The following is an 18,978-nucleotide window of genomic DNA, read 5'->3' as shown; positions in this document are numbered from 1 at the left end:
ACCTCATCTGCAAGACTGGGGACCACATTCATTGTCATCTCTCCCCCCACCCCATGGCACATTCACTTCAGAACAAATGGAACTCAAATGGGACTTGTTTATACCCAGTTCTATTTATTCATTCGCACACCTAGTACAACTAGTAGAAACTGTTTCACTCCATGGCCAGCCATGGTGTTGATGACCAGCATAGTTGCATGCATACCACCATACCACTGTACATTTACAAATGGCAACTGTGAATGGTTGTCTGTAACCACTCATAGTCAAGTCGTTGAATAGCATATTGCAATTGATCAAGAAACAAAGTAAATACTGATTGTCACCCTATTTTTTCTTTTGCACAATGAAGTAAACACAAGTGTTCTTGCCAGTAGATTCTAGTGTGGGGGTGGGGATTGCTATTTTCAGCTTGCAAGGCATAATGTTCTGTCTCAACTCATATTTTAAATGATTTTACCAATGCAGTGGATAGCATCTGTAGTGTTCTAGATTATTCACAGGATCAGCTGCCAACATCACTGCAAAAGTCAACATGTGTATTTTACTGTGTTTAAAAACCAAACCAAACCTGATAAAGTGAACAGGGCCAGAGACACAATGAATTAATGGGCAGGGCCAGATGACACAGGAAAAGCTAATCCTTCCGTTCTCAGAATTTGGCAGTGAGCCCAACTTCCAGTGAGGGAGAGGTATGATAAGCCAACATTGGTCATGTCATCTGAATCTACCAATGTTGGCTTCTTTAACCCTGCTTACGGTTCTAGATCCAACGTCTATGACCAAGACAACGTGACCAACGTTGGCTTACCCCTGGCCACATCAGAAGTTGGGCTCACTGTCACATTCTGGGAACTGGAGGTTTGGCTTCTCCAGTGTCATCTGAACCTGCCCAATGACAAGTCTTAGTCATGGTCTCATATGAAAGATGCATCAAAATGAGAGGGGGAAAGTGAAATGGAAACTTTCCACGGAGTTCATCTCTTATTTTCTATCCAACCAGGAACATTTTAAAACCCGACATGACAGTTCTGGTATACTGTAGCACTATAATTTCTAGAATTTAAATTAATTGTGGGAAATGATCACATATTGTGTGTGTGTGTGTGTGTGTGTGTGTGTGTGTATAAAATAATTGATACTGAAATCTAAGTTTTGAAAATCTGAAACTGTTTTCAAAGATGAATTGAAGAGCGCTTTTCCATGACATCCTCTTCAATCCAAGTGGTCCAGACTAAATGAATTTGTGAACTAGAATGGAAAGAACGCAGTGTTGCAGAGGTAGGGGAGTTACATTATTACCGTTTGTATTTCTGCACAGATCAAGCTTATGAAACCTTTACAAAAACTAAGCATTTCTAGCATCTTGTCATAGTGGAAAGTGGGTGTAACAAAACAGTAACTGCACAAAGTTTCGAGTGTATGACTGAAAGAAACTAGGAAGACACATTGAACATAGATATGCAACTGCTCAGCTGAGAAAATCAAGTGATGAAAAGTCAAGACCATGAACTATTAGTAGTAGACATTATAGACCCTCACTATGGATCTGGTCTCCCGTAATAAAACCACTGTTGATATATCTACAGATTGCCATGATTGACTGCTATGTCATTTTATCCCTTTGCCTTTCCTACTCCCTCACTTCAGGGGATATCAACAGTAGCAGTCATCAGGCAGGGCTCAATTGATTATCTTCAAAATTTGCTCCTGCCATTGACCATAATGGGGTGGGGGGTGGTGGAAATCTGCCTCTGAATTATTCAGAATGAAAACATACACAGAAGAAATCAATAGGGCACATCTGATATTAAAGACAAATTAAAGCATGCGGTATAAGGTAGCTTGGGGCCATTGCATCCCTATAAAGCAGGGGGAAATGCATTTAGAAATTTAAAAAGAAAGCGTTTTCTCTTCTTTTGTTGGTGTCATAGTAGGTACTTAGATGATTGTTGCCATCCTGCTTCAGAAACAACTGAATGGAGCCATTTAAGGCCTCCTTTTCATCTAGTTCTTTGTAAATGTAGGGATTTAACTTCAGACTCCATTGCAATAATTTCTTTGTATCCCCACAGTCTTTTTAACTTAACTGTAGCATGCCATGCTGGAGGGATAAAATCACAGAAAAATGTTCAGGTCAGGAAAAAAATAACACATTAACAAATATCTACAGCTAGGCATTAAGCCTCTGAAGGATTTGAAACTGTTGGAGATTAGTGTAGCAAAACATCTTTGCTTCAGGAAGAGCTTAGATTTTAACATTAGGGGAATCTGCTGCTTATTAGAATAACAAGAATTTCGCCATCCTTCAAAATCTGAGATTTGGGGGGAGGTTTGTTTTGTGTGGGCATGCTTTTTTAGGGCTGAGTTATATACCCTTCCTTCCTTGAAATTCTGATTTTTTTAAACCCTGGTGAAACTAGCACTCTAAAGGGAGTTCACCTCGTATCCCCCAAAGCCTACTCTACTGAGACTAAACTAATTTTATTAGTGTTTGATATGATTAGTGACTTAGAAGGCTAAAATGAATATTTGATGTGAACTGATTATTCATTTCCATATTCTACAGTTGTGAATTCAAACTATAAATCTGCATCACATTTTTAAAAGTTTGCAGTTCCTTGTCAGTTAAAATTGAGTGAGATCAGAGGAGACTTTTGCTCAGAACAATCAGAAACCACAAGGGGAACAAGAATTTGAGAGGCCGGTTGCATAGATAATGTGTGGTGCTTTTTCATGCTGACCTTGCTCTTGAGCAACTCCTTCTGGCCTGTGACTAGCCTTGGCTTGCTCAAGTTCCTTTGAGCATACCTAACTGCACTGTGCTTTCTGAAAGAGGAGCACCCACCGCAAGCCCAGTCAAACAGCTCTTTCAACCCGGTTGTTATGCTCAAGCAGGGCTGGGAGTTGGGAACGGGCATTGAGGGACCGGATATAGCACAGTGCAGTGGTAATAAGGCATTCACTCCTCTGAGTGGCTGAGAGTCAAATGGGATGTCAGTTTGAGCATGTGAGTGGGATTAGCAAACTGATTTTTTAATTTGGGAAATAGCACCCAGATCCGTCCCCTGCCCAGGGGCATAGGAGGTTGGAGTGGGCTCAGAGACAAGATTTTAAAATGCCCCCGCCTCACTGAAGCTCAGCTCATGATGTAAAGAAATCTTAAATGAGGCTGAATAGTGGTAACAAAAAGTGTTTGTGTGTGTGTTAATTATTTTCAAAAAGCTTTTGTAAATTGTGGACGATGCAAGTCATTTAATGGTACTAGAGAAAGACAGGCTGTTCTGGTAGCTCCAGGTCTTAACACTCACATCACTTTCGGAGGATGAATACAACTGAAGGAAGCTCGGGTGGGTGAGCGGCTGGGGAAGTCCGTCATGTGACTCTTCTCTGGGGGGCCCCGCAAGGCAGTGGGCCCCCAGACAACTGTCTCCCCTTGCTCTATTATAGTTACGCCCCTGCCCCTGCCCCTGCCCCTGCCCCTGCCCCTGCCCCTGACCAGGAAGTGTGCATGAGAGAGTTAACCTGTTGGTGTGAATGGGAATTTTTTTCTCTCCCCAGGGCACAGAGCTGTCATGGTGGCCTCCAATCTGGATTGGGACCATGGTAGGGTTGAAGTCCCACTACCTTCCACTTTGGTCCCACTCTGCAGGGGCCCCTAATCTATCTATTATTCACAGAATAAAAACATGCATGCAAACTCCTCCACAACCATTGTCATCAGGCTACAACGGACGATGAGGCAAGCACTGAGGCCTCTCCACTGTCCAGAGACAATATCAGATGGATTTTGTCCCTTCCAAGAAGAATCAATCTCTCCTCCGCAGCTATTGTTATCAGGCTGCAGCAGAGTGTGAGGCAAGCCACGAGGCCCCCTCCATTGGTCTGTGGAGGGGCAACTGCCATCTGGCCCCTCCTCTTGGGAACTTTTTCCCTTGTTTAATTTTTTTCTTTTCTTTTTTTAAACAAAGATTGTGAGCCCCTTCGGGAGAGGATTAATTTCAAAAATTCTGTCAGTTGCTCTGAGTCTACTAGAAAAAGCAGCATATAACTTTAACCAACCAAGCAAGCAACTCCAGTTACATGCTTAAAGTAACATCTAGTTTGACCCTGAGTCTACTAAGGACAGGCCCAATTCCTGTAGAGTTAGACCTGACATGCCAACTTTACTATTTATTTATGTTTTTAGCACATTGGGATGTGGAGTACTGGTCAGGTACTATTCAGTGGGGAAATGCTTGACTGACAAGCAGAAGGTTACTGGTTCGAGTAAGAAGGTTAACAAGCAGAAGGTTACTGGTTCGTTACTGGTTCGAATGCCCACTGGTACTATATTGGGCAGTAGCAATATAGGAAGATGCTGAAAGGCATCATCTCATACTGCGTGGAAGGAGGCAATGGTAAACCTCTCCTGTATTCTACCAAAAAAACCCCAGGGCTCTGTGAATGCCAGGAGTCAAAATCAATTTGATGGCACACTTTACTTTATTTTACAGAAAAGCCACAGGAGGTGATAACAGCTGTACTCTCGGCAACCCAAGAATATGAACTTTCATTCCTTTCAAAACAAACCGTCACTTGTGGCTGCAAAGAACGGCTTGGAAGTGTATGAGCAATACTTGACACAATTTTAGACAGAGAATTATTTTCAGATGTCAGGAGGGTGGAGCTTCAGGTCCTTGCATAGATTGCCTTACTCCATGATTAGCCAAGCCAGAATAAAGTAATGAAAATGAAATAATTATATGCACATTTGCTACATTTCCATGGTTTATGTGGCTTTTTAAATATAAGCTTTTCTTGGCACACAATTTAGTTTTAGTATGGAAATAACTAAATAAATGTGGAGTGTGTGTGTGTGTGTGTGTGTGTGTATTAGGACAGTGTGTCTTCTGCCTATGTGTGTGTGTGTGTGTGTGTGTAGGCAGAAGACATACTGTCCTGATTTCTGGGCATGTGATGGCCTTTGAACTCAAGGTGATAAGGTTTCCTGATTGCTACATTGCAAACTTCAAAAATACACGCAAGGCCACTTTACAGGATGAAACTATCATGTGGAGACTGTTTAAATTGCACCATGTGACAGCAGCCACCATATAAGGGGAGTATGGTGTATGGGGAAGGAATTGAATCCCTAAGTAACAAACAACAACTGCCAAAGAATCCAAAACAATAATAACTTGGAAGTAATGTATAGTGAATACTAAAATAGATGAACAAGGAATCAAAATATATTACACAAATATATTAGAATGTATAATGAATTTTAACAAAAATACACCCAATTCAAAACAATACAAAAGGTTTGTTCACATGTCCATATGGGGGTGGGTTAGAGGGAAGGCATTCTTCTACACTGTGCCTCCCCAATGACCAGAATGTACTCAAACCCCAGACAATCAGGCCGGCATGCACTCTGATACTGTAACACAAATGGAGTTGGGTCCTCCAGATATCCGATAACACACCACGTGAGCAGCAGAGTGACCGCCCTCAGAACTGCAGCAGCTTTGCTGTGCTAGGCCCCTCTAGCCACAGAATACTTTGACAACGATGGCTGCCAAGGTGCTGAAAACAGTGAGCAAATTTAGACAACTAAACTCAGAGGTAGGGCAACAGCTGTTTTCAGCCTAATGTAAATATATGTAATGTATATTTGGACCCAGGTAGAACTGAGTTACCTGGGTTTGAATGGGGTGGGTAAGCAGGAGTCCTGTGGGCCCAGGTGACCAAATAAAGCTGGGTTTGCTCTCTCCTGCCAGCTTTTATGGTCATGAGAACAGCCCTAAAGGATCATGACCAAGTTCATAGGGACAGATGTCCCGGGTAACCAAATAAGGAGAATGAAGCAGATTCCAAAAATCTTGCAACAGTTTTAAAAAATTCAGATCAGACTGCTTCCAAAAGCAGATCTCAGAAGCTGCAGAATACTATACATGTTTCAACACAAAAAGGGTCTGTTTCAGTGGCATCAACTAGAACACGATCTATCTACTTGCCTTAGATAGAACACATCAACAGCAGCATCTCATGAATTACTGCTAAAAGTCAAAGCAGCAAGGAAGTGGCGGTCTTGCTCCTCTCTGTGTCTCTCATCCTCAGGTCCCCATCTGCAATATGGGCGTAATCTGGTGTAATCTGTAAAGACTGTAGTGATAACATGTGTGAAATACTTTTGAACATTCTGGAGAAGCACCATAGAATTCTGAGCCTTGTTCATGATTTTTGAATAGCAGTCAAGATAGGAACTCAATAATCTGTCACAAAACAAAAGAGACTTCCCTGAAGAACTGCCAGCTGGTCTGAGTCTGTCCCCAGAGGTCGCCCTTCAGTGGAGGCTCAGCAGTTGATGTGATGGCTCAAGGGGCAGATATAAGGATGAACAAGCTTTTACCCTCCTCCATACTACTGCTTGAGGCGATAGATAATTTCTTTGTGTGTAACATAATCATGTGTCACGCTGGGTCTTGACCTCACTGAGAAAAGCAGGCTCCAAAATATGTGCAGTTTCATTTAGTAAGTAGACCTAAAGGGAGTTCCCTGTCCTGTTTAAACTGCAGCTAGAATAAAATGAGGAAATGGAAAGCAGACATACTACAGAACTTGATCCAGAGGGAAAAGATTGAGTCTGCATCTCTCATGCTGGATATCCCATTGAGATTGTTGGTTGCATTGCTTTGCCTAGGGGACCTCGTAGGGAAGGTGCTGCATTCCTGTAGGTTGGGAATTTAGTAGACTGAAATCCTGCATTCTAGTTGAGACAGAGCAATGTATGGACGGAACATGGGAGCTGCCTGATTCTGGTGGGTTCTGAATCTGGTTTGAAAGTGAGGACTACGGTTGCCTAAGCACATCCTAGGGGCACACAAGGCCTGGCCTTGCACATCTAGAAGACAAGAGTGCAAAAGAGGATTGATGGCATTAGTTGTCTCTTAGAAGACTGGAGCATTCTCCACTTGTGTTTCGTGACCTAAATATATTGCCAGGTGGTGCTAGTCCTCACAGCGCATGCCCTCAAGTTATTTCATGCATCATTTTGATACCAGACTAGACTGTGGAACCCAAATTCCTTAATACACTTAGGAATTGTGACCAATCAGAACTAACATTTCAGGATCCACCAACATCCCTGCTGGATCAGGCCTAAAGTAGAGATGTGCACGGAAGCAGTGGGGGCTGGTTTTATGGTGGGGGGATAATTTTAAGGGTGGGGGAGAGTGCAATTACCCCCCCTCGCAGTGTTTCCTCCACCAGCACTCACATAAAAACCTGTCCAGTGGGGCAGCGGCATACCTCTCTGCCACCCCGTCCACTCCTCAGACTGGAAGTGACTGGAAGTAGTGTGTACGAGTGTATGCTACACACACCTGCTGTGTGTGTGAGCATGCACATGCACTACTTCTGGTCACTTCCAGTCCGAGGAGCAGACAGGGCAGCAGGGAGGTATGCTGCCACCACGCCAGACCAGTTTTTACATGAGCCTTCGAACCACCCAGTGTTCGAACCTGTTCAGAGGCCCATAAAAGGGCCTCCAAACAGGATTGTGCACAGCCCTAGCCCAAGGTCTATCCAGTCCAGCATCTTGTTTCACACAGTGGCCCACCAGATGCCTCTGAGAAGCCCACAGGCAAGAGGTGGGGGCATGCCCTCTTGCTTGCTGTTGCTCCCCTGCAACTGGTATTTAGAAGCATCTTGCCTCTTGGGCTGGAGGTGGCCTATAACCACCAGTCTAGTAGCCACTGAGAGACCTGACATCCATGAATTTGTCTAAGCCCCTTTTAAAGCTATCCAGGTTAGTGGCCATCACCACATTTTGTGGCAGAGAATTTCAAAGATTAACCATCCATAGCAGAAATGAGCGAATTGCCAGAGAACAAATGGATTACACACTATATAATCCTAGAACAACTCAGACACAAGATTGGCTCATTTTGATAATCTTTACCAAACAGCTACCAAATGATGTGAGAAGGGAGGAGGAGGGGAAATGCAGAACCAGAGGGAAACAAAATTCATTGCAGCCAGTAGAGGGATGGACAAAAGGACAAGGAAGATAGGTCAGTCTGACCATAAGGACATCACCAGCTCTGTCCACATGAGAACCATAGCAGGGCTATCTGAGCAAGGTTGATTCAGGTATTCAGAAACATGTTCATGAAGTACGAAAGTATCTAGAAGAAGATCTTCACATCCCCAGGACAGTCTTTGTAATTATCATAGAGAATTAGACACAATCATATTCATGCTAGTTTTTCCCTAACAGGTCTGAAATAACCTCTGGAATTGCTGTACGTGTCCAAGCGTATGCCTGTAGTTTCTTCAGAGAGGCAGTAACAGCTGGGAATAACTAAAGAATTATCATGTGAAAATGTGCCTTTTTGTAACTGAATCATCTGCCTTTTGGAACACTGATTTGTTCAACTACATTTTATGGACAATGATAATAGCTTTGCTTTTGGTACCCATTCCCAAGGCAAATTGCCTCTCTGAAATACATTCTCCCATTGAGCAAGGTGAACTAAGGGATCATTTGCATGTTCAGAATAATCAGCTACAGCTCTTCAGGGATTATGCAGTTGGGGAAGCACATGACTGAATGTTCTCCAATGTAAAAAAATTTCCTGCACACAGAAAACTAGAATAGAAGGGAGAATGCTAGGCTAGAGCCTTGCTCCCTGATATACTAGCTTTCCACAAGCCAGGAGCTTTTGGAACCATTAGATTCACCCACCTGCATTTGACTGATTCCGTTTCAAGCAAGCTGTTTAATGTGATCCTTCTGGACACATAAATCCACTCTCAGTCTCAGCCCACAGCAAGGCCAATGAGTTCTGTTCATGGTAAGAAGACATGGAAAGGGATATTATGCTTGTGTGGTGTTTCATGACTTCCACCATAACTGGCTATAAAACTTTATGCTGTAAACTAACTACCCTCTGTTCTGTGATTAAAGAGCGCTTGATGACCTTGTGAACCACTGCTTAGACTTTCCAGTGCTTCTGACTTTAATATTCTGCATAAGATTCACCAACCTCTTCTACAGATGCTCAGCATTCAATCCTGGAGGCTCCACTTCATCATCAGGTAATTAGTATTTTCATTAACTTGCTTATTGTCAAGGAAAATGAGCCTTGATCATCTAATTTTTCCTCAATGAGTTGAATATTGTAATATATCTATAATTAATGTGTTTTATGCCACAAACGTGTAATGGAGTGGAAATCCGAGCTTGCTCCCAGCAGTCACTGTCAGTAAATGTTTGATGAATAAACAGAGACTTTCTAATGGGAAATGGTGGCGACTTTTATAAGCAGACACAATAAAGACTTTATTAACATACTTAAGAAGCATTCTGGGAAATAGAATTGAATGCATTATTACTGTAGGCTCCTTTTGTGAAAAGTAAATTTTACTATCCTCGTAACAAACGTTTTCTTGCTTGGCAAAAGTTGCAGTGCCTTTTTTTGAAAGTGCATCTGACAATGTAATTTGGGGAAGTATTTTGAATTAGCTACCTCTTCCTTATAGGGATGCGATTATTTATTTATTTATTTATTTATTTATTTATTTATTTGATTTTTATACCGCCCTTCTGAGCTGGCTCAGAACACCACCCCCACCCCTGCCCCCTACTCTGGATTAGCTAATCAACAACCTACCTGGCTACAGCTATGAGAAGAGGCAAGTTCAGGATTTCCAGGATGATGTAAAGAAAGCTAATTAAAAGATGATGAGGTTAATAGCTTAGAAAGAGTTTAAATCTTCTGGCAGAATATGAGCATGTTAAAATTAGCAAGAATTTGAGAATATTGTAATAGAGAGAGCTTGTTTCTATAACAGCTGGTTTTACATTCCAATGAAGCTAATACCTTATTCTGTAAATCACTTTGATGTGTTTGTTTAGTTTTGGTTAAGACTCCATGGTTCAGAGTCAGCAACATTAAAAGAGAGTGAGAGTGAGAGCGAGAGCGAGAGCGAGAGCGAGAGCGAGAGCGAGAGAGAGACTTGGTAAACTATCAGATACACATGTGCACTCACACATATACATTATAATTATGATACACATTATATAAGCATGGTAGTGCCTACATAATTAAGATGATGTGCAAAATCTGCATTCTACCTTTAAAAGCCCTGAACATTATATTTGTCATAAAATCCAAACCAGTCATCCACACTGCCTGAAATTAGACAAATATTAGCTAGGTGACAGGTTCCACCACCTCTCCAAATTTCATGTAGATCTGTTTGGAAATGACCAAGAAATAGTAGTTTGAACATTGACCACTTGTTGACGACCTACATTTTTGCACACTGGTAATATGCCTCCCTCCCCCCTCTCTTTCTCCCTGCCCTCTCTCCCCGCCCTCTCTCCCCCGCCCCAGAAATTCTGGTCCATACTAAATACTTTTTTTGAGGGGGGGAGCAGTTCAATAATTTTCAAGATAGGAGTAACTCTTAGTGTTAACGAATGGAGAGAAAGTAATAGAAAGATACCAATAAAATGTGGGGAACGAAAGAATAATGGAAACCCCTTTTAAAATAGAGCATTATATTGGAAACAACCTTTTAAAATGGAGGGGCAGAGATAATGGAATTATCAATAGGAAAAAATAGAGGAATAATGGAAAAACGTTTCTAAAATAAAGGGAGAGAATAATGGTAAGATCCCTTTAAAAATTCAAGGGAGATAATGGAAAAAAACTGTTTGAAAAATTCAAGGGAGAGGGAGAATGGAATGCTCCCTGTTCAAAATGGGGAGAAACAATACCTTTTGAATTAAACCCCCACTCAGACACTATGCACATGTAACTTGGACGTCTCATGGGGATGTGGGATCTGTTTGTATTTGTGTGTGTGTGAATATATATATATATATATATATATATATATATATATATATATATATATATATCCCCTCTTCTACTTTGTAGATAATACAGCAAGTAAGAGATAATAATCATTAAAAAGAAGCCCATTGCTTGAAGGAGAGAAATGAACTCTGTATATGCTCAGAAGCTCACTGACCCCCCTTTTTCCTCTGTAGCCCCCTTTGCCTGCTGAAAATACACCTCTGAGAGTCCCCCAACAATCAAATACACATTTTTGGTGGGTCCAGGTGGTTGCAGAGGGAAGAGGAGAATCGGTGAAAATTGCATCCTGCTCACACAAGTCTTAGATACCCATATCTATAATGCCCCCCCCCCCCCTGAAAGCCACTGCTTAACGCCTGTTCCACAGTCAGTTTGTGAAGTCCCTCCTTCTCAATATGGAATTGGAATTCACCAGCTCAATATAAAAGAAGCCAAGGGCAGCAGCCCTCACACAAAATTCATTCTGTGGTACTACAACCAACATACAATGATGATGGTGAAATAATAATCAGAGACTGGTGACACTGTGTGTGTGTTTATATAAGTGTTTGAAACATTTGTTTATTCTGCTTTCTAGGTACTGCTCAAGGCAGCTTACATTATAACTGTATTTGTATATACACACACAAAAAAAAACACTATACAGTCATCAAAACATAAAAAAAAACACCAACCAGAAATGTAAGACCAACATCTGTTTCTCCTTCCATCTATCCAAAAATCCTCTTCTAAATAGTGAACCTTGAACATAAACAAGCCACAGAGAAGTCATCCTCCAGGACTGGGGCAACCATTGAGAAAACTCTGCAGAAAAAACTGGAAGCAGGGCTCTGCAGGATGATCTGAAAAGTGAATGGTTCATAATTGGGAGAGATACTTTCTTGGCTAGGTCATTTGCAAGCTGCAAAGAGCTTTAAACATGACAACAAGAATCCTTAATTGGGCCAGAAGTTCATCAGCAGTCACTGTTCTGTACATGTGCAAGTGTGTGGGATATGACTGCACATTTCCCACGGCTATGTGAGGTAGTTGACCACCTTACAGAAACAAAGAGGTCCATCACCTAAACTTCATGCGCAGCAAATTACACATTTATAGATGCCAAATAATGAATAATGAATCATTTATCTGCTGTGAACATCAAAGATGTGAACTTTACACTCTGCTTTCCTATCATGCAAATTCATTAAAAATGTTGAATTCTAAGTTTGCTACAAATAGTTCAGCTGTAGTGTAATGTTAAACATTTATGTCCTGATGATCAGGTATTCTGAGTAACTGTAACCTTAATTAAACTTGGAAGAGTAGAAATTATAATAAATACCTAACTTTCAAAATGAGCAATTATGTTTAGTACGAGTTATCTTTAGTATGACTTATTCACATATATGTCACCCTTTGGATGGAAGTCCATATTTGTAGAGTAAATGTAGAATTCCAGGGGGTGAAATACCCCCTCTTGGCTCCCCTGGAGGCACCCATGTGCAGGGTGTCTAAGCACATCTACATTTGTAGATTAAGACAACTCTCTGTTCTTTTGCTGAATGTGTGGAGAGCAGGAGGCAGGGAGAGTGGATGCAATCCTACTCCCCCACCACATGTTCTGTGTACATGATTGTTGCACATTATGGAAAGCTCCTGCTTGGCAAAAGGTCGTCTGTATGCATCAAAAGTGTATGAAATGTATCCAAAGCCAATGAAACTGACTGGCAGTAGAAGACAAGACAACAAACAACTATTCACACAGTGCATAATTACCTTTACAAATTCACTGTCAAAAGATGTATCGTTGGCTGTTAGCACCATCTCTGAATCCACCTCCATTTCAAGTGTTTGCCCTGTCTTTTGAAATAGTTTTTAAAAAGAGCTAGGCAAACTAATGGATAGCCAGTCTATCAGTGCCTATTAGCTATGAGAACTCAATAGAACCTTCATCAGTGTTCTCTCTAATTTTTTTATCGGTATGCAGAATGAGTTTTGTTCTGGGCGGCAGCATCAAGACGGTGTGTGTGCACATGCATTCAGAGTGGGACCTTCCAGATTCAACCTGAGTGGGATCTACAATTAACTGAGTGGACACCAAAAAATGTGTGAGTGCACATATGCACACACACCTTAGAGGGAACACTGACCTTTGTGTTCTATTGTATGGCCTGAATAGAACAGGAAGGTTCTATTTAGCTATCATAGCTAACTTTTTAATAGCAGGTTCTGGGGAGCAAAGAACCAGAGAGGACTATTGCTTTCATGTCCTCTGTGTGGGTTTCCCAGAGGCCTCTGGCTGGCCATGCTTGCCCTTTCACTGGGTGAGGTAAGACAGCTGCATCAGGCAGTGGATTGCTGAGGCACCAGCAGGGTGGCAAGCCATCCTTCATCACCAGCAGAACAATTCTTTGGGACCAATCTGACCCTTGCAAGCTTTTCAAGGAGTGCCTTTCCTCAAACGTTTTGCAAAGCTTGTAGGGAGCATAAGGAAAGAAAAGGAGGCTGCTAGCAGCTTTCCCTTCTCCTTGCCCTCTGTGCAATTTCAAAGCTTGCAAGGGTCATTGTTGAAAAGAGGCTGACCTCCCATAGCAGGCATGGGACAAGACAGCATTCTGCACCTTGACTCAGGTGCTGCAATACCTTTGCCACCCCTGCACTCTTGGATACAGGATGCTGGACTAGATGGACCCCTGGTGTGATCCAACAGGACTCTTAAGAACATAAGAACAGCCCTGCTGGATCAGGCCCAAGGCCCATCTAGTCCAGCATCCTGTTTCACACAGTGGCCCACCAGATGCCACTGGAAGCCTACAGGCAGGGGTTGAGGGCATGCCCTCTCTCCTGCTGTTACTCCCCTGCAACTGGTGCTCAGAGGCATCCTGCCTTTGAGGCTGGAGGTGGCCTATAGCCCTCCGACTAGTAGCCGATGATAGACCTCTCCTCCATGACTCTTCTTATGCACGCAATCGGTAAAAGTCTGAATCCATCTGCTCTTACCCAGGTAAGTTCCTGTGCTATGTCATAAATGTACAAAAGATGCTGAAAATATAAAAACATAGAAAGGGGAATAATGGCTTTAACCTGCTCCCCCAAGTACCAATAATATGATGCTTTATATTTGAGTTCATAAAGGGAGCAAAGAATGACAGAGAAAGAGAAAATGAGGCAGAGGTTGGCAAGCCTATAAAGGCCAGCAATCTGTACCCTGGGGCCATCAGGCACTTCCCTAATGCACTGTGCCACCCATAAAACAAATTAATCATGCAGCAAAGGGACGGCCAGGGTTCGGAGTGAGGTTTCAGCTTTTAATGGAAACTCTCTGTGATTGAGCTGGATGAAAACTTCTGAAGTTCAAGTCATGCAGCATCTGTCATCCTTAACTCAGGATAGTTTAGGGACACCATGAGATATAGGGCACAGTTCAGCACTTTTATTTCTTAGGGTATTAAAGCTATATATAACACAAGAGCAGCAAAAAAAAAAAAAAAAATCCAGTGAATGCATTTGCACAGCCAAGCTTTCTGTTTTATGTTGAACAAAATATGTTCAAAGGTTAAAACCACATTCTCACAGGTCATATCCCCCCTACTAGAAATACATGGCTTTGAATAAACCTTCCATATGAACCATGTGCACCCCTGTCCAGCCAAGGATACTGTATGTTCCTAGGTAGCAGGGAAAACTACTTCTTTTTTGCTTGTGAAACTCTGTAAAACACCACTGCACTGTGCTGTACATTAGTAAATAATCTAAAAGTCGTATCAAGAGCTCAGAGATGTCCTCATCTAAACCTCAGTGATGAATCATTCCATTCAGCCTCAGAGGAAGCACTGAAACAGGACCCAAAGCCCTGTGCGAGGAATACCAGAAAAGAGAGGGGAAATGGATGAATCCTCACCAGTGAAGGTGCTAAAAGGAGTCAATTAAAAGGAGCCCATTTTCAAGGTGGGCTTCCGAAGCAGTTTTGCCGCTGTGACCCTTCTAGGAGCCAAGTGGCTCCCGACAATTCTCACGTGCAAATGAAACCGGTTTTGTCTGTGTGTGAGAACAGCACCATTGTTTACTTTGTTGGTATGAAGGTAGATTACGGTGGCCAGCGTAAAGACCCATATCCATAGCATATTCATTTAATTGTTATAATTGTTTACAATTGTTCACAACTATTTTTAACTGTTTTGATTTTGTGCATTTTATTTTGTTGTAAACTGCTATGAGATCTATTGAGTGGTGGTATATAAACATAACAAACAAATAAACATATGTGTCTGTCTGCACAAAACACCCAAGCAAGATTTCTTATATTTTAAACCAGTTAGAACCCTTCTTTCTGTCATGTTAGTTTTCTTTGTGCAGGAAGGTGTTCCCCGCCTCATGGAAGAGCAGTCACCAACCTGCAAGCCCCACACTTGCAGTGGCGGGAAGTGTTTTACTACCTGATTCTACTGATGGTGTAAACAGACCCTGAGATCAACTTGCTGACGCAGGTGAAGGGCACAAGGAACGTGTGAAAGAGACCGGTGTATGGATCAGGAACATCCAGTTCACTTCAAAATGGATTGACACTGTTAACTGATTCATGTAGCTGTTTCCTTAACCAAAAGCACTTAAAATTAAGAACTGTTAAACCTGTCTCGATCATTCACAATAAATAATTCAGTCAACTGAATTTAACGTCCAAAATATCTACAAAGAGGTCACCATTTGCTTAATTATTCAATGAATTTTATAATGAGCATTTCTAATTCTGTGCAAGTCTATTGCTTCCAAGGCAGCCCTCTGAACGGAGCTTAGGCAATGAGGCAGTAGTGCATGCTGAAGAAATACAAGCCATTGCATATTCCCATTGAAGTCAATGGAGTCTTCACTAGTCAAGACCTGGCTTCATGAAATATCCTTTCACTGACAGAACATTTGCAAATGAATCTTCAGCTTGTCTGGGCAAATGTAAATCCATTTCTCATCACATCTGTAAGACTAGTAATAAGAATAAAGCTGGGCATAAGAGCATAAGGAGAGCCCTGAAGGATCAGACTAAAATTCATGTTATAGGGACCATCTTGCAGAGGCAAACCAGATGCCCCCAGGAAACCCATAAGCAGGGCATGGGAGCAGTACCCCTCCCCAGCAGTTGCCCTCTCAGAAACTTTTATTCAGAGGTATATTGCCTCTGAACTTGGAAGTTCCACATAAACATTATCAATAAGAGCCAGTGATAAACCTCTCCTCCATGAACTCATCCAATTCCCCTTTAAAGCCATCTAAGCTGGTGGACCTCATCATATCCCATAGTAGTGAATTCCATAGGTTAATTATATACTGTGCCAAGAAGTACTTTCTCTTGCCAATCAATTTTCTTGAATGACCCCAAGTTCTAGCATTATGAGAATCTTATCTCTGTTCACTTTCTTCATAATTTTATAAACCTCTGTCATATCCCCTCCCCATCACATTTATGAATTCATGAAAATATATATGATCTTGTGAAGTATATTGTACAATTTTTATATATCTGGATATTATGTGAAGAACTGTGTGTTCCACTATGTGTTAAAACAAAACAAAACAAATCTCCACACAGAGGGAAACCAAATTCGATTACCTGTATGTATTATGCAAATTAAACATATTAACATGCTTTGCTTGCTTTCTCACCTCCTCATTTAGAGAGAATGACGTTTGTAACCTGGAACAGCTGCAGAATAGCTTGCTGTCAGAGTGGACAATTTTGCATAACTCATTCTGCAACTTCTGCTGCTTTGCATAGTTTATGGTCATTCGTATTGGACCAACAAGCTATGCAAGGTACTAAAGCCATGTTCCTTGCCTCCACTGCGAATAGTGGAAGTAGTGTTGCATAAATGCAGTTGTGCCATTTTAACTCAGAACAGGACCGTTCTGTTCTGCAGCAGTATTGTATTACATACATGTTGTGTGCAGGTGGTGCTGAACTCCCCATCTCTGCTCTGTATGTGGGCCACAGATAAAAATGGTTTGCATTTTAGGTACCATAACTTTTACCTCTTTTGCTTATGGAATTCTGTGTAATTGCTTATATATTTTTGGGATGATGATGAAGAAGACGACAAAAACTGCTACACTGCTAGAAAGCTAGACTTTTTTTGCAGCCCAGTATACATATCTAGGAGGTCACGTTTCATGTAAACTGTGACAGGAAAGGGTAAAGAGACAGGAGAGATCTGGAAGAGTGATTAGTCATGATCTGGCCCTGAAGAACTGTGGGTCAAGGAGTTGAGGGAACAGGGAGGTAAAGGAGCTGGCTGGGGGAAGAGGGTGAAATAGCACATTTTGATGTACTGAGCTGAAATAACCAGCCAAATCTATGGCTTCCTTCTGTACCACCAGCATGACTGATAACTGGTTTTCACAAAAGGTACACCTGGTAACATGTCATTCTTGTGTTATCAAGGCACAGCAGTTCCCCAGCCAACATCGTATTTAAGTGGGGAATTAGCCCATACTGAATACCTGATCGCTGCGCACTTCAGATGTTTAACAAATGTTATGAGCTCAAGTGTGCATCTCAAATGTATATTTATATTGTTGTGCATTGTGTAATGTGTCTTCGGGGTCCTATTGTAAACAAGCTGTCAAGCTTAACTGGGTTTTCATGCAAAAATACCTTTCCATAAATAAATTAAAAATCCACTAAGAAGCCTTTCTTAATGGCTCTGATTAGCAGATACCAGAGCTGAGCTGAATATTCACGTTTCTAAGCTCTATCTCAACTCGCTGATTTAAATGCTCTCAGTTCAGACACGAAGGGTTCTCTGAACCTGCAAGCTTTAAAGCGGAAGTTTATATGGGCATCCAATGAATAAAACAGCTGAGCTGAGTTAAAGGAATGGTCAATATAAATAAAGTTTTGTAAAATACAAATGTTCACTGGTTGTTAGTTTTATATGGAATACTTGGAAGGTTCCAATTTTTGGTTGAAACATGTGATTTTGGCATGGTAGAATATTCATTCAAAAGCTACTTAGGTTGGACAGTGAAGGCAAGTGAGGGCAATTTAAATGAAACAGTGCCCATTTCCACAAGGAACACCAAAAATGATTTTTCAGTGCTAGGGGAGAGGGGGCCCGTCCTCTCCCTGGTGGCCCCTCAGAGTGAGGGAGATCATGAAGAAAATAGTGAAGGGTGGAGCTGGAGGGCCTTCAGAAGCTAGGCAGGGGCATTATATAATTATACAATTGGCTCTTGTATAGGTGTAATTGAAGTTTGAAGAGGACCCCTGTTTCAAGCAGAGGCGTAGGAAACTTGCCGGTGGCTGTGGAATGAGCTCGACCAGCAGGCCCTTCCCCTATGGTAATGTGTGTGCATGTTAGAGTGTACCACCCACACCCCTGAATTTGATGTCATACAAAAGCGGGCATGGTCACCAGCAGAAAGACAGGAGAGGTGCCTATCTACCTGCTGCACTCGGTGCCTTGTTCATGCACTGTTGCGGTCAGGCAGATGTGCTCTTTCTCCGCCCAATACCAATGGTGTATGAATGAAGCCCAGCATGGGGGATGAATGAGCAGGGGTGGACGAGCAACTCCTCTGGCCCACCAAAGTTGTGGAAGAAAGTGGAGGGTAAGCCTTTGGCAGCCCCCGAGGCTAGGATGGCTGGGAGACATTAGTCATCCAATGCTCAATGGTGGCCACACACCTGGCCTCAAGGTCTGTGAGTTTATTGTTTAAAATTTCTGTAAAATAGGTTGAATTTGCATAATTTATTCTGTTTGGTCTACTGTAATTTCAAATTGCTTTTTTCTTTGCCAAGTACTGGAAAGAAAGAAAGACGTATGGGACAGAGAAGTGCCCTGCACTCAAAACATGGATTTCTTGTGCAAGCAAGCTTTTCCATTCAGGGCCATACTAGATGGGATGCAGATCATGTCATTGACCCTTGCATGTTTGTTTTTTCAAATGGAACTAGCAACTGCAGGAGCTCCTATTTAGGATAGGGAGTGTGGCATACGATGTGGGGGAAGGAGATTTTAACCCTTTGCTCCTGTGCCATGGTCCCAATGAAAATGCTCCCAGTGGCTGCTAATTGACTGGGGAAGGGAGGCTGACATTGGTGCCAATGGCAATTTCTGTTCTGAGAAAAATA

General features: G+C 42.0%; 2 long non-coding RNA genes across 2 annotated transcripts in view; one reads left to right on the top strand and one right to left on the bottom strand.

Annotated features, from left to right (window-relative positions):
- The window catches only part of LOC128348823 (uncharacterized), a 63,260-nt gene extending 45,504 nt beyond the window's left edge, over positions 1-17,756 (top strand). Inside the window, exons 2-3 of the long non-coding RNA XR_008318359.1 lie at positions 8,954-9,084; positions 15,199-17,756. This is a non-coding gene — a long non-coding RNA (uncharacterized LOC128348823). The remainder of the gene's footprint in view (positions 1-8,953; positions 9,085-15,198) is intronic.
- The window catches only part of LOC128348824 (uncharacterized), a 282,395-nt gene that overhangs the window by 53,568 nt on the left and 209,849 nt on the right, over positions 1-18,978 (bottom strand). The window lies entirely within an intron of this gene.

Source organism: Hemicordylus capensis, chromosome 3 (assembly GCF_027244095.1).
Source record: "Hemicordylus capensis ecotype Gifberg chromosome 3, rHemCap1.1.pri, whole genome shotgun sequence".
Classification (NCBI taxonomy): Eukaryota; Metazoa; Chordata; class Lepidosauria; order Squamata; family Cordylidae; genus Hemicordylus; species Hemicordylus capensis.
Note: the sequence above shows the minus strand (reverse complement) of the source record. Positions and strands in the feature narration are given on the sequence as shown.